This window comes from Eptatretus burgeri, chromosome 18, assembly GCF_056783735.1.
Source record: "Eptatretus burgeri isolate ZD-2024b chromosome 18, Ebu_testis_v1, whole genome shotgun sequence".
In the NCBI taxonomy this organism is placed as follows: domain Eukaryota; kingdom Metazoa; phylum Chordata; class Myxini; order Myxiniformes; family Myxinidae; genus Eptatretus; species Eptatretus burgeri.
Window position 1 is genome coordinate 6,344,231 of NC_140978.1, and position 12,633 is coordinate 6,356,863.

Genomic DNA, 12,633 nt, shown 5'->3' on the forward strand with positions numbered 1-12,633 from the left:
ACACACACACACACACACACACACACACACACACACACACACACACACACACACAATCAGCATGTCTCACCATGAAAACTGCGCTGTGAAAAAGCACTTCCCTCGTATATCTGACAAGGTCCGACTGATACCATCAGATGAGTTCCAGACAAGTGCTTCACTGAATTGGACACAAGACCAGGTTCAAAGTACATTTCTTACCAGATCAAAGTACTGGATGAGCTGCACAGCATCAAGTCTTGATTGAACATTATATATATATATGAAGACCACAAGGGGAAAACCGGTGATGTCACTTTTTATAAATTTCAGGGTTATTGCACCTGCCAATAGTTGGCAACATAAGGTTTCCTCTCACAATATTACTTTAACAAATAACCAGGGGTGTTGCATAATTTATATGGTGTAAAGTTTAGCCGTGCAATGAAAAAACAAGTGTTGTGAAAGCTGAACAAGTGGAAACCCAGAGTTGTCAGTACTTTACTCCTGGTTATCTCCCTTTCATTCATGTTAACTGTTCCACCATATTATTCAGAGTTGAGAAACTAAAAAATGAAAGGTTGTAAAACTTTCACAGCATAAACTCTGAGCACTACAATGGCCTATTTGGTTATATCATGGGCTCCGTAGTTGGTGCATATCGTGGTTCAAGCCTGATCAAACCTTTATTGTGACTTTTATGGGCCCCACGCCGTGGCTTAACGGTTAGCGCGTCTGAGTACCCATCCTCATTCGATGTACCCACCGCCCAATCAACCTGCTTAGGTATACGAGGGAGTCACATGAGGTGACTTCGGCTATCGCGGGGGTGGTTTATCCTTGGTTTCCTCCCGGTTTTCCATCATATTAAGTAGTACGGAGTAAGAAATGGAGAATCCGTCGTCATATAAGCGAAATACCCTTGAGTATGGCGTTGAACACCAATCAAACAAAAAAACAATGACCGTTGAATGTTGAAAAAAATAATCTGTGATCACCAAAGTCATGTAATGTATGCTAATAACCAACAAGCATGAATTTGCTACACATCCTGGGTTAAAATTGCATGGCAATTATTAAACAAGGGAATAACCAGTGATGTCAGTTTGCAACATTGATTCATTCTTTGCTCTTAAATTAAATAACACAGAAGCTTGGCAAATGCTACATGCTTAATTTGATCGGCCAATGATCACTCTTCCTTTTACTGGAAAAGAAATCTATATGACAGTTATTAAACAGTCCACCAGTCTTGAAACTTTGTTTTTCAGTTTCTTTAAAATTGACTCCTGACATCTCTGGTTTTCCCCTTATGGTATATATATATATGTATATATATATATATATATATATATATATATATATATATATATATATATATATATAGTTCGACAATAAACACATGTCAGACAGGTCTCACAGTTGTTTGGTATATATACATACACACACAGACAGGTATATTCATTGCCTTCAGACAAGTCAAAGTCCCAATTCAGCTTCTTCTTCGTTGTACATTCGTATTCAGCACAAGGCTGCAGAGTAGCATCAATGGCTGAGGGCACAGATCTGCTGTTGATGCAATGCCCTCTGCTGGTTAGGGCAGGAATTTGTTTACGGTACAGGAGATAGCTCACCCACTCTTTGCGAATTAGACCATGGGATCTTTGTTATCCACCAATGAATGCTGACATATGGGACACCCATCGAGCGTCCATCCAAGGGATGGCGGACACACGTTGAGGAATCACCCTTCCTGTGAAACACCAGGATGACAGTTTAAAGCTGGGTCGGGATTCGAGCGCAGACTAGACAGCTTAGAGGTGAGTGCTTGTACCTCTCGACCATCCTGTCAACCCTTCTAATTAAGCAATGACGTTCTATCCAACACACAACTGATCATGGAAATCTCCACTTAAGAAAACGTGTCAATGCAAACATCAATTATGGAGGGATTTTATTATTGCTACTACCTTAATGGCACCAATTATTATTCCCACCATCTTCAAGTGAGGCCAACCAGAGAAAGATTTTGGCCCAAGGCTTTCACGAGCCGGATGGCAAGGCCCGGCGTTCGACCGGAGTCGATTTGGGCAGGATTCTTGGAAATTTGTTCAGGTTGCCGGCGATAGCTCGGTTGCTCTTGGCGAAGGACACCGCGGGCTCTTTAATATCCACCAGTTGATGGCAGATGGGACGGCGTCAAGACCCGACCGCAACGCACCAATCAGTTTGGAGTCATGTTCGTAACAGAACCCATGGTTGCACGGTTCAATCTTGTCGAACTCAAATCTGGAATGATGATTATACGGGGGTTTTTAAAACGCCCACTTTGGCAGAGACAAGACCAGACGGTTTAACATCCCAATAAGAGGACATACTCCAGCATGCAGTCCCCCCTGTTGGCACTGCAAAATACAAAGCCGTGAGAGTCGGATCGTATTCGAGCAGGGGATTGAACCTGCGATTGGAGAGATGCGATGTGGGGCCAACATGCAAGTTTTGGGCTCTGCTGTGCAGATAGGGAGAAGATAACATGACCATGGCACACAGTCAGAGTCTGTGATACAAAGAACCCGACGACGACGACGACGACGACGACGACCCTACCAAGAACAAACACAGAATGCTCCACGCCACGTTTGTGTGCACACGTCCACCCACATCACTCGTGATTTCGGAAAGAAACACCACCCATGAGTTTTGAGCCGCGATTCCAACAAGTTCCAGACGCGGATTCGTGGTCCTGAAAGCGAGAATTCGAGAAGCTGTTATTAACCACGAGCTGAGGAGACTTGAACCCACTTAACGATGCCTTCTCAATGAGCTTCGACCGCCGAACACCTGGTGACAAAGTCCCAACAACGAGTCGGCCCGGGTCGATTCACTTAAAACACGATGTGGACCACGGATGGGCAAGGAATTCACCAAACACACTATACTACCATTACCGCGCCGCGCCACGCCGCACAGCCACTGCCGGGCTCGCATCAAACTCGCGCCACGTATAAACGCTTCCACGTCGAGCCGACCTTCTCCTTCCGTTCATCGGACCTATTCCCCTTCCTACCTCTCCCATATTCACTATTCCTCACCTGCTCCTCTCTCTCTCTCTGTCTCTCTCCGCTCTTCAGGGGTCACCTCACACCGCCACGACGAGAGCGCGAGCCTGCGCGTTCCACACTCGCCGTTCAGCGAGCTGCTGACGTCATACGTGATGTCAGCCGACGTCACGCGTACGGGAGAAAAAACCCGACGACACTTTGTACAAAGGTGTAAAAAAAGGGGAGTCTGCAAGCAGGGTGTGTGTGTGTGTGTGTGTGTGTGTGTGTGTGTGTGTGTGTGTGTGTGTGTGTGTGTGTGTGTGTGTGTGTGTGTGTGTGTGTGTGTGTGTGTGTGTGTGTGTGTGTGTTATTGCAGACCACGTGGGTGGTGTGTAAACTACGTTTAAAATAACGGAGGACAGACGTGCTTTTGAGATGACAAACGATCAAAAAAAAATTTAAACGCGTACCGTACTTTCCTCTCAAGGTGTCATTTCACGTCCCTTATCGCTTACGTCTGGAAAAAAAATGACGCTTGAGGCACTTGCTCGCTCAGCCGCCTATTCCAGGTTCAGAATCATTTCCACAGCGCACAAACTCGTGCTAATAACCAACGAAGAAGTGAAAGAAAATCACGAGAAATATTTTAGCACTGTGTCGATGTTTATTTGTACATTTTTTTTTCCTCACAGGAAGAGGGCATTTACTTATTACGTACGCCAATGTGAAGGATTATTTTTCATCCTCAACTCCCCCCCCCCCCTTTTGCGTCTCACACACGCCCTCTCTTGCCTCTCCTCCCCTTTGTCTTATCTCTTCCCAAAATTATTTCCATTCTTCCCACACTCCCCGAACCTCCTTTCTCTATTCTATCATTATCCTTGTTTGTTGTTCCTTTCCTCAGTTTTAATAATTCTCTATTTGACACCCAAATTAACTCTGGTTTGTACGTAATAAATAGATGGATCCGATGTATGGGTATGGTTCCCAGAGGGAGGCATCAAGAGTTTTTCGTCTTGGTGTCCACTGTCCATGTGTCCCGATGTTTGGAAAACGTTTTTTTTTTCATCATGAGGCAGGATTTCAAGTGCTGTACCAATTGGCGAATATTACAAGTTGGCTAATTGGCAAATATTACGAGTTGGCCAATTAATTGATATTACGAGTTCGCCAATAGGTTGATATTAAGAGTTGGCCAATTGGCGAATATTACGAGTTGGCCAATTGGTTGATATTACGAGTTGGCCAATTGGTTGATATGACGAGTGGGCCATTGGCTAATATTACGAGTTGGCCAATTAGTTGATATCACGAGTTGGCCAATTGGTTGATATTACGAGTTGGCCAATTGGCGAATATTACGAGTTGGCCAAATAGCGAATATTAAGAGTTGGCCAATTGGTTGATATTACGAGTTGGCCAATTGGCGAATATTACGAGTTGGCCAAATAGCGAATATTACGAGTTGGCCAATTGGTTGATATTACGAGTTGGCCAATTGGTTGATATGAGTTGGCCAATTAATTGATAATACGAGTTGGCCAATTGGTTGATATTAAGAGTTGGCCAATTGGCGAATATTACAAGTTGGCCAAATAGCGAATATTACGAGTTGGCCAATTGGTTGATATTACGAGTTGGCCAATTGGATGATATTACGAGTTGACCAATTGGTTGATATTACGAGTTGGCCAATTGGTTGATATTACGAGTGGGCCATTGGCTAATATTACGAGTTGGCCAATTAGTTGATATCACGAGTTGGCCAATTAGTTGATATTACGAGTTGGCCAATTGGCGAATATTACGAGTTGGCCAAATAGCGCATATTACGAGTTGGCCAATTCGTTGATATTACAAGTTGGCCATTGGCAAATATTGGCGAATATTACGAGTTGGCCAATTGGCGAATATTACGAGTTGACTAATTGGCAAATATGAGTTGGCCAATTAATTGATATTATGAGTTGGCCAATTGGTTGATATTAAGAGTTGGCCAATTGGCGAATATTACAAGTTGGCCAAATAGCGAATATTACGAGTTGGCCAATTGGTTGATATTACGAGTTGGCCAATTGGTTGATATTACGAGTTGGCCAATTGATTGATATTACAAGTGGGCCATTGGCTAATATTACGAGTTGGCCAATTAGTTGATATCACGAGTTGGCCAATTGGTTGATATTACGAGTTGGCCAATTGGTGAATATTACGAGTTGGACAAATAGCGAATATTACGAGTTGGCCAATTGGTTGATATTACGAGTTGGCCAATTGGTTGATATGAGTTGGCCAATTGGCAAATATTACGAGTGGGCCAATTGGCGAATATTACGAGTTGACTAATTGGCAAATATGAGTTGGCCAATTAATTGATATTACGAGTTGGCCAATTGGTTGATATTACGAGTTGGCCAATTGGTTGATATTACGAGTGGGCCATTGTCTAATATTACGAGTTGGCCAATTAGTTGATATCACGAGTTGGCCAATTGGTTGATATTACGAGTTGACGAATTGGCAAATATGAGTTGGCCAATTAATTGATATTACGAGTTGGCCAATTGGTTGATATTAAGAGTTGGCCAATTGGCGAATATTACAAGTTGGCCAAATAGCGAATATTACAAGTTGGCCAATTGGTTGATATTACGAGTTGGCCAATTGGTTGATATTACGAGTTGGCCAATTGATTGATATTACAAGTTGACCATTGGCAAATATTACAAGTTGGCCAAATGGCGAATATTACGAGTTGGCCAATTGGTTGATATTATGAGTTGGCCAATTGGCGAATATTACGAGTTGGCCAAATAGCGAATATTAAGAGTTGGCCAATTGGTTGATATTACGAGTTGGCCAATTGGTTGATATTACGAGTGGGCCATTGGCTAATATTACAAGTTGGCCAATTAGTTGATATCACGAGTTGGCCAATTGGTTGATATTACGAGTTGGCCAAATGGCGAATATTACGAGTTGGCCAAATCGCGAATATTACGAGATGGCCAATTGGTTGATATTACGAGTTGGCCAATTGGTTGATATGAGTTGGCCAATTGGCAAATATTACGAGTGGGCCATTGGCTAATATTACGAGTTGGCCAATTAGTTGATATCACGAGTTGGCCAATTGGTTGATATTACGAGTTGGCCAATTGGCGAATATTACGAGTTGGCCAAATAGCGAATATTACGAGTTGGCCAATTGGTTGATATTACGAGTTGGCCAATTGGTTGATATGAGTTGGCCAATTGGCAAATATTACGAGTGGGCCAATTGGCGAATATTACGAGTTGACTAATTGGCAAATATGAGTTGGCCAATTAATTGATATTACGAGTTGGCCAATTCTTTGATATTAAGAGTTGGCCAATTGGCGAATATTACAAGTTGGCCAAATAGCGAATATTACGAGTTGACCAATTGGTTGATATTACGAGTTGGCCAATTGGTTGATATTACGAGTTGGCCAATTGGTTGATATTAAGAGTGGGCCATTGGCTAATATTACGAGTTGGCCAATTAGTTGATATCACGAGTTGGCCAATTGGTTGATATTACGAGTTGGCCAATTGGCGAATATTACGAGTTGGCCAATTGGTTGATATTACAAGTTGGCCATTGGCAAATATTACAAGTTTGCCAAATGGCAAATATTACGAGTTGGCCAATTGGCGAATATTATGAGTTGACTCATTGGCAAATATGAGTTGGCCAATTAATTGATATTATGAGTTGGCAAATTGGTTGATATAAAGAGTTGGCCAATTGGCGAATATTACAAGTTGGCCAAATAGCGAATATTACGAGTTGGCCAATTGGTTGATATTACGAGTTGGCCAATGGGTTGATATTACGAGTTGGCCAATTGATTGATATTACAAGTTGGCCATTGGCAAATATTACAAGTTGGCCAAATGGCGAATATTACGAGTTGGCCAATTGGTTGATATTACGAGTTGGCCAATTGGTTGATATTACGAGTTGGCCAATTGGCGAATATTACGAGTTGGCCAATTGGTTGATATTAAGAGTTGGCCAATTGGTTGATATTACGAGTTGGCCAATTGGTTGATATTACGAGTGGGCCATTGGCTAATATTACGAGTTGGCCAATTAGTTGATATCACGAGTTGGCCAATTGGTTGATATTACGAGTTGGCCAATTGGCGAATATTACGAGTTGGCCAAATAGCGAATATTACGAGTTGGCCAATTGGCGAATATTACGAGTTGGCCAAATAGCGAATATTACGAGTTGGCCAATTGGTTGATATTACGAGTTGGCCAATTGGTTGATATGAGTTGGCCAATTGGCAAATATTACGAGTGGGCCAATTGGCGAATATTACGAGTTGACTAATTGGCAAATATGAGTTGGCCAATTAATTGATATTACGAGTTGGCCAATTGGTTGATATTACGAGTAGGCCAATTGGTTGATATTACGAGTTGGCCAATTGGCGAATATTACGAGTTGACTAATTGGCAAATATGAGTTGGCCAATTAATTGATATTACGAGTTGGCCAATTGGTTGATATTACGAGTGGGCCATTGGCTAATATTACGAGTTGGCCAATTAGTTGATATCACGAGTTGGCCAATTGGTTGATATTACGAGTTGGCCAATTGGCGAATATTACGAGTTGGCCAATTAATTGATATTACGAGTTGGCCAATTGGTTGATATTAAGAGTTGGCCAATTGGCGAATATTACGAGTTGGCCAATTGGTTGATATTACGAGTTGGCCAATTGGTTGATATTATGAGTGGCCAATTGGCGAATTTTATGAGTTGGCCAATTGACAAATATTACGAGTTGGCTAATTGACAAATATTACGAGTGGGCCATTGGCTAATATTACAAGTTGGCCAATTAGTTGATATTAAGAGTTGGCCAATTGGCTGATATTACGAGTTGGCCAAATAGCGCATATTACGAGTTGGCCAATTGGTTGATATTATGAGTGGCCAACTGGCGAATATTATGAGTTGGCCAATTGACAAATATTACGAGTTGGCCAATTGGCCAAGTATTACAAGTTGGCCAAATCGCGAATATTACGAGTTGGCCAATTGGTTGATATTACGAGTTGGTCAATTGGCGAATATTACGAGTTGACCAATTGGTTGATATTACGAGTTGGCCAATTGGCGAATATTACGAGTTGGCCAAATAGCGCATATTACGAGTTGGCCAAATAGCGCATATTACGAGTTGGCCAATTGGTTGATATTACAAGTTGGCCATTGGCAAATATTACAAGTTGGCCAAATGGCAAATATTACGAGTTGGCCAATTGGCGAATATTACGAGTTGACTAATTGGCAAATATGAGTTGGCCAATTAATTGATATTACGAGTTGGCCAATTGGTTGTTATTAAGAGTTGGCCAATTGGCGAATATTACAAGTTGGCCAAATAGCGAATATTACGAGTTGGCCAATTGGTTGATATTACGAGTTGGCCAATTGGTTGATATTACGAGTTGGCCAATTGGTTGATATTACGAGTTGGCCAATTGGTTGATATTACAAGTGGGCCATTGGCTCTTATTACGAGTTGGCCAATTAGTTGATATCACGAGTTGGCCAATTGGTTGATATTACGAGTTGGCCAATTGGCGAATATTACGAGTTGGCCAAATAGCGAATATTACGAGTTGGCCAATTGGTTGATATTACGAGTTGGCCAATGGGTTGATATTACTAGTTGGCCAATTGGTTGATATTAAGAGTTGGCCAATTGGCGAATATTACAAGTTGGCCAAATAGCGAATATTACGAGTTGGCCAATTGGTTGATATTACGAGTTGGCCAATTGGTTGATATTACGAGTGGGCCATTGTCTAATATTACGAGTTGGCCAATTAGTTGATATCACGAGTTGGCCAATTGGTTGATATTACGCGTTGGCCAATTGGCGAATATTACGAGTTGGCCAAATAGCGAATATTACGAGTTGGCCAATTGGTTGATATTACGAGTTGGCCAATTGGTTGATATGAGTTGGCCAATTGGCAAATATTACGAGTGGGCCATTGGCTAATATTACGAGTTGGCCAATTAATTGATATTACGAGTTGGCCAATTGGTTGATATTAAGAGTTGGCCAATTGGCGAATATTACGAGTTGGCCAATTGGTTGATATTACGAGTTGGCCAATTGGTTGATATTATGAGTGGCCAATTGGCGAATTTTATGAGTTGGCCAATTGACAAATATTACGAGTTGGCTAATTGACAAATATTACGAGTGGGCCATTGGCTAATATTACAAGTTGGCCAATTAGTTGATATTAAGAGTTGGCCAATTGGCTGATATTACGAGTTGGCCAATTGGTTGATATGAGTTGGCCAATTGGCAAATATTACGAATGGGCCATTGGCTAATATTACGAGTTGACCAATTGGTTGATATTACGAGTTGGCCAATTGGTTGATATTAAGAGTTGGCCAATTGGCGAATATTACGAGTTGGCCAAATAGCGCATATTACGAGTTGGCCAATTGGTTGATATTATGAGTGGCCAACTGGCGAATATTATGAGTTGGCCAATTGACAAATATTACGAGTTGGCTAATTGACAAATATTACGAGTGGGCCATTGGCTAATATTACAAGTTGGCCAATTAGTTGATAATAAGAGTTGGCCAATTGGCCAAGTATTACAAGTTGGCCAAATCGCGAATATTACGAGTTGGCCAATTGGTTGATATTACGAGTTGGTCAATTGGCGAATATTACGAGTTGACCAATTGGTTGATATTACGAGTTGGCCAATTGGCGAATATTACGAGTTGGCCAAATAGCGCATATTATGAGTTGGCCAAATAGCGCATATTACGAGTTGGCCAATTGGTTGATATTACAAGTTGGCCATTGGCAAATATTACAAGTTGGCCAAATGGCGAATATTACGAGTTGGCCAATTGGCGAATATTACGAGTTGACTAATTGGCAAATATGAGTTGGCCAATTAATTGATATTACGAGTTGGCCAATTGGTTGATATTAAGAGTTGGCCAATTGGCGAATATTACAAGTTGGCCAAATAGCGAATATTACGAGTTGGCCAATTGGTTGATATTACGAGTTGGCCAATTGGTTGATATTACGAGTTGGTCAATTGGTTGATATTACGAGTTGGCCAATTGGTTGATATTACAAGTGGGCCATTGGCTCTTATTACGAGTTGGCCAATTAGTTGATATCACGAGTTGGCCAATTGGTTGATATTACGAGTTGGCCAATTGGCGAATATTACGAGTTGGCCAAATAGCGAATATTACGAGTTGGCCAATTGGTTGATATTACAAGTTGGCCAAATAGCGAATATTACGAGTTGGCCAATTGGTTGATATTACGAGTTGGCCAATTGGTTGATATTACGAGTGGGCCATTGTCTAATATTACGAGTTGGCCAATTAGTTGATATCACGAGTTGGCCAATTGGTTGATATTACGAGTTGGCCAATTGGCGAATATTACGAGTTGGCCAAATAGCGAATATTACGAGTTGGCCAATTGGTTGATATTACGAGTTGGCCAATTGGTTGATATGAGTTGGCCAATTGGCAAATATTACGAGTGGGCCATTGGCTAATATTACGAAGTTGGCCAATTGGTTGATATTACGAGTTGGCCAATTGGTTGATATTAAGAGTTGGCCAATTGGCGAATATTACGAGTTGGCCAATTGGTTGATATTACGAGTTGGCCAATTGGTTGATATTATGAGTGGCCAATTGGCGAATTTTATGAGTTGGCCAATTGACAAATATTACGAGTTGGCTAATTGACAAATATTACGAGTGGGCCATTGGCTAATATTACAAGTTGGCCAATTAGTTGATATTAAGAGTTGGCCAATTGGCTGATATTACGAGTTGGCCAATTGGTTGATATGAGTTGGCCAATTGGCAAATATTACGAATGGGCCATTGGCTAATATTACGAGTTGGCCAATTGGTTGATATTACGAGTTGGCCAATTGGTTGATATTAAGAGTTGGCCAATTGGCGAATATTACGAGTTGGCCAAATAGCGCATATTACGAGTTGGCCAATTGGTTGATATTATGAGTGGCCAACTGGCGAATATTATGAGTTGGCCAATTGACAAATATTACGAGTTGGCCAATTGGCCAAGTATTACAAGTTGGCCAAATCGCGAATATTACGAGTTGGCCAATTGGTTGATATTACGAGTTGGTCAATTGGCGAATATTACGAGTTGACCAATTGGTTGATATTACGAGTTGGCCAATTGGCGAATATTACGAGTTGGCCAAATAGCGCATATTACGAGTTGGCCAAATAGCGCATATTACGAGTTGGCCAATTGGTTGATATTACAAGTTGGCCATTGGCAAATATTACAAGTTGGCCAAATGGCAAATATTACGAGTTGGCCAATTGGCGAATATTACGAGTTGACTAATTGGCAAATATGAGTTGGCCAATTAATTGATATTACGAGTTGGCCAATTGGTTGATATTAAGAGTTGGCCAATTGGCGAATATTACAAGTTGGCCAAATAGCGAATATTACGAGTTGGCCAATTGGTTGATATTACGAGTTGGCCAATTGGTTGATATTACGAGTTGGCCAATTGGTTGATATTACGAGTTGGCCAATTGGTTGATATTACGAGTTGGCCATTGGCTCTTATTACGAGTTGGCCAATTAGTTGATATCACGAGTTGGCCAATTGGTTGATATTACGAGTTGGCCAATTGGCGAATATTACGAGTTGGCCAAATAGCGAATATTACGAGTTGGCCAATTGGTTGATATTACGAGTTGGCCAATTGGTTGATATGAGTTGGCCAATTGGCAAATATTACGAGTGGGCCATTGGCTAATATTACGAGTTGGCCAATTGGTTGATATTACGAGTTGGCCAATTGGTTGATATTAAGAGTTGGCCAATTGGTTGATATTACGAGTTGGCCAATTGGTTGATATTACGAGTGGGCCATTGTCTAATATTACGAGTTGGCCAATTAGTTGATATCACGAGTTGGCCAATTGGTTGATATTACGAGTTGGCCAATTGGCGAATATTACGAGTTGGCCAAATAGCGAATATTACGAGTTGGCCAATTGGTTGATATTACGAGTTGGCCAATTGGTTGATATGAGTTGGCCAATTGGCAAATATTACGAGTGGGCCATTGGCTAATAATACGAGTTGGCCAATTGGTTGATATTACGAGTTGGCCAATTGGTTGATATTAAGAGTTGGCCAATTGGCGAATATTACGAGTTGGCCAATTGGTTGATATTACGAGTTGGCCAATTGGTTGATATTATGAGTGGCCAATTGGCGAATTTTATGAGTTGGCCAATTGACAAATATTACGAGTTGGCTAATTGACAAATATTACGAGTGGGCCATTGGCTAATATTACAAGTTGGCCAATTAGTTGATATTAAGAGTTGGCCAATTGGCTGATATTACGAGTTGGCCAATTGGTTGATATGAGTTGGCCAATTGGCAAATATTACGAATGGGCCATTGGCTAATATTACGAGTTGGCCAATTGGTTGATATTACGAGTTGGCCAATTGGTTGATATTAAGAGTTGGCCAATTGGCGA

At 41.3% G+C, this 12,633-nt stretch overlaps 1 protein-coding gene across 2 annotated transcripts in view; it reads right to left on the reverse strand.

The window, feature by feature from the left end:
- The window catches only part of LOC147008517 (bifunctional heparan sulfate N-deacetylase/N-sulfotransferase 1-like), a 320,471-nt gene extending 317,260 nt beyond the window's left edge, over window positions 1-3,211 (reverse strand). For both annotated transcript variants that reach the window (XM_085863803.1, XM_085863799.1), the window contains exon 1: window positions 3,072-3,211. The gene's annotated coding sequence lies outside the window, so the exon portion shown is untranslated. The remainder of the gene's footprint in view (window positions 1-3,071) is intronic.
- Between the last annotated feature and the right edge of the window lie 9,422 nt (window positions 3,212-12,633).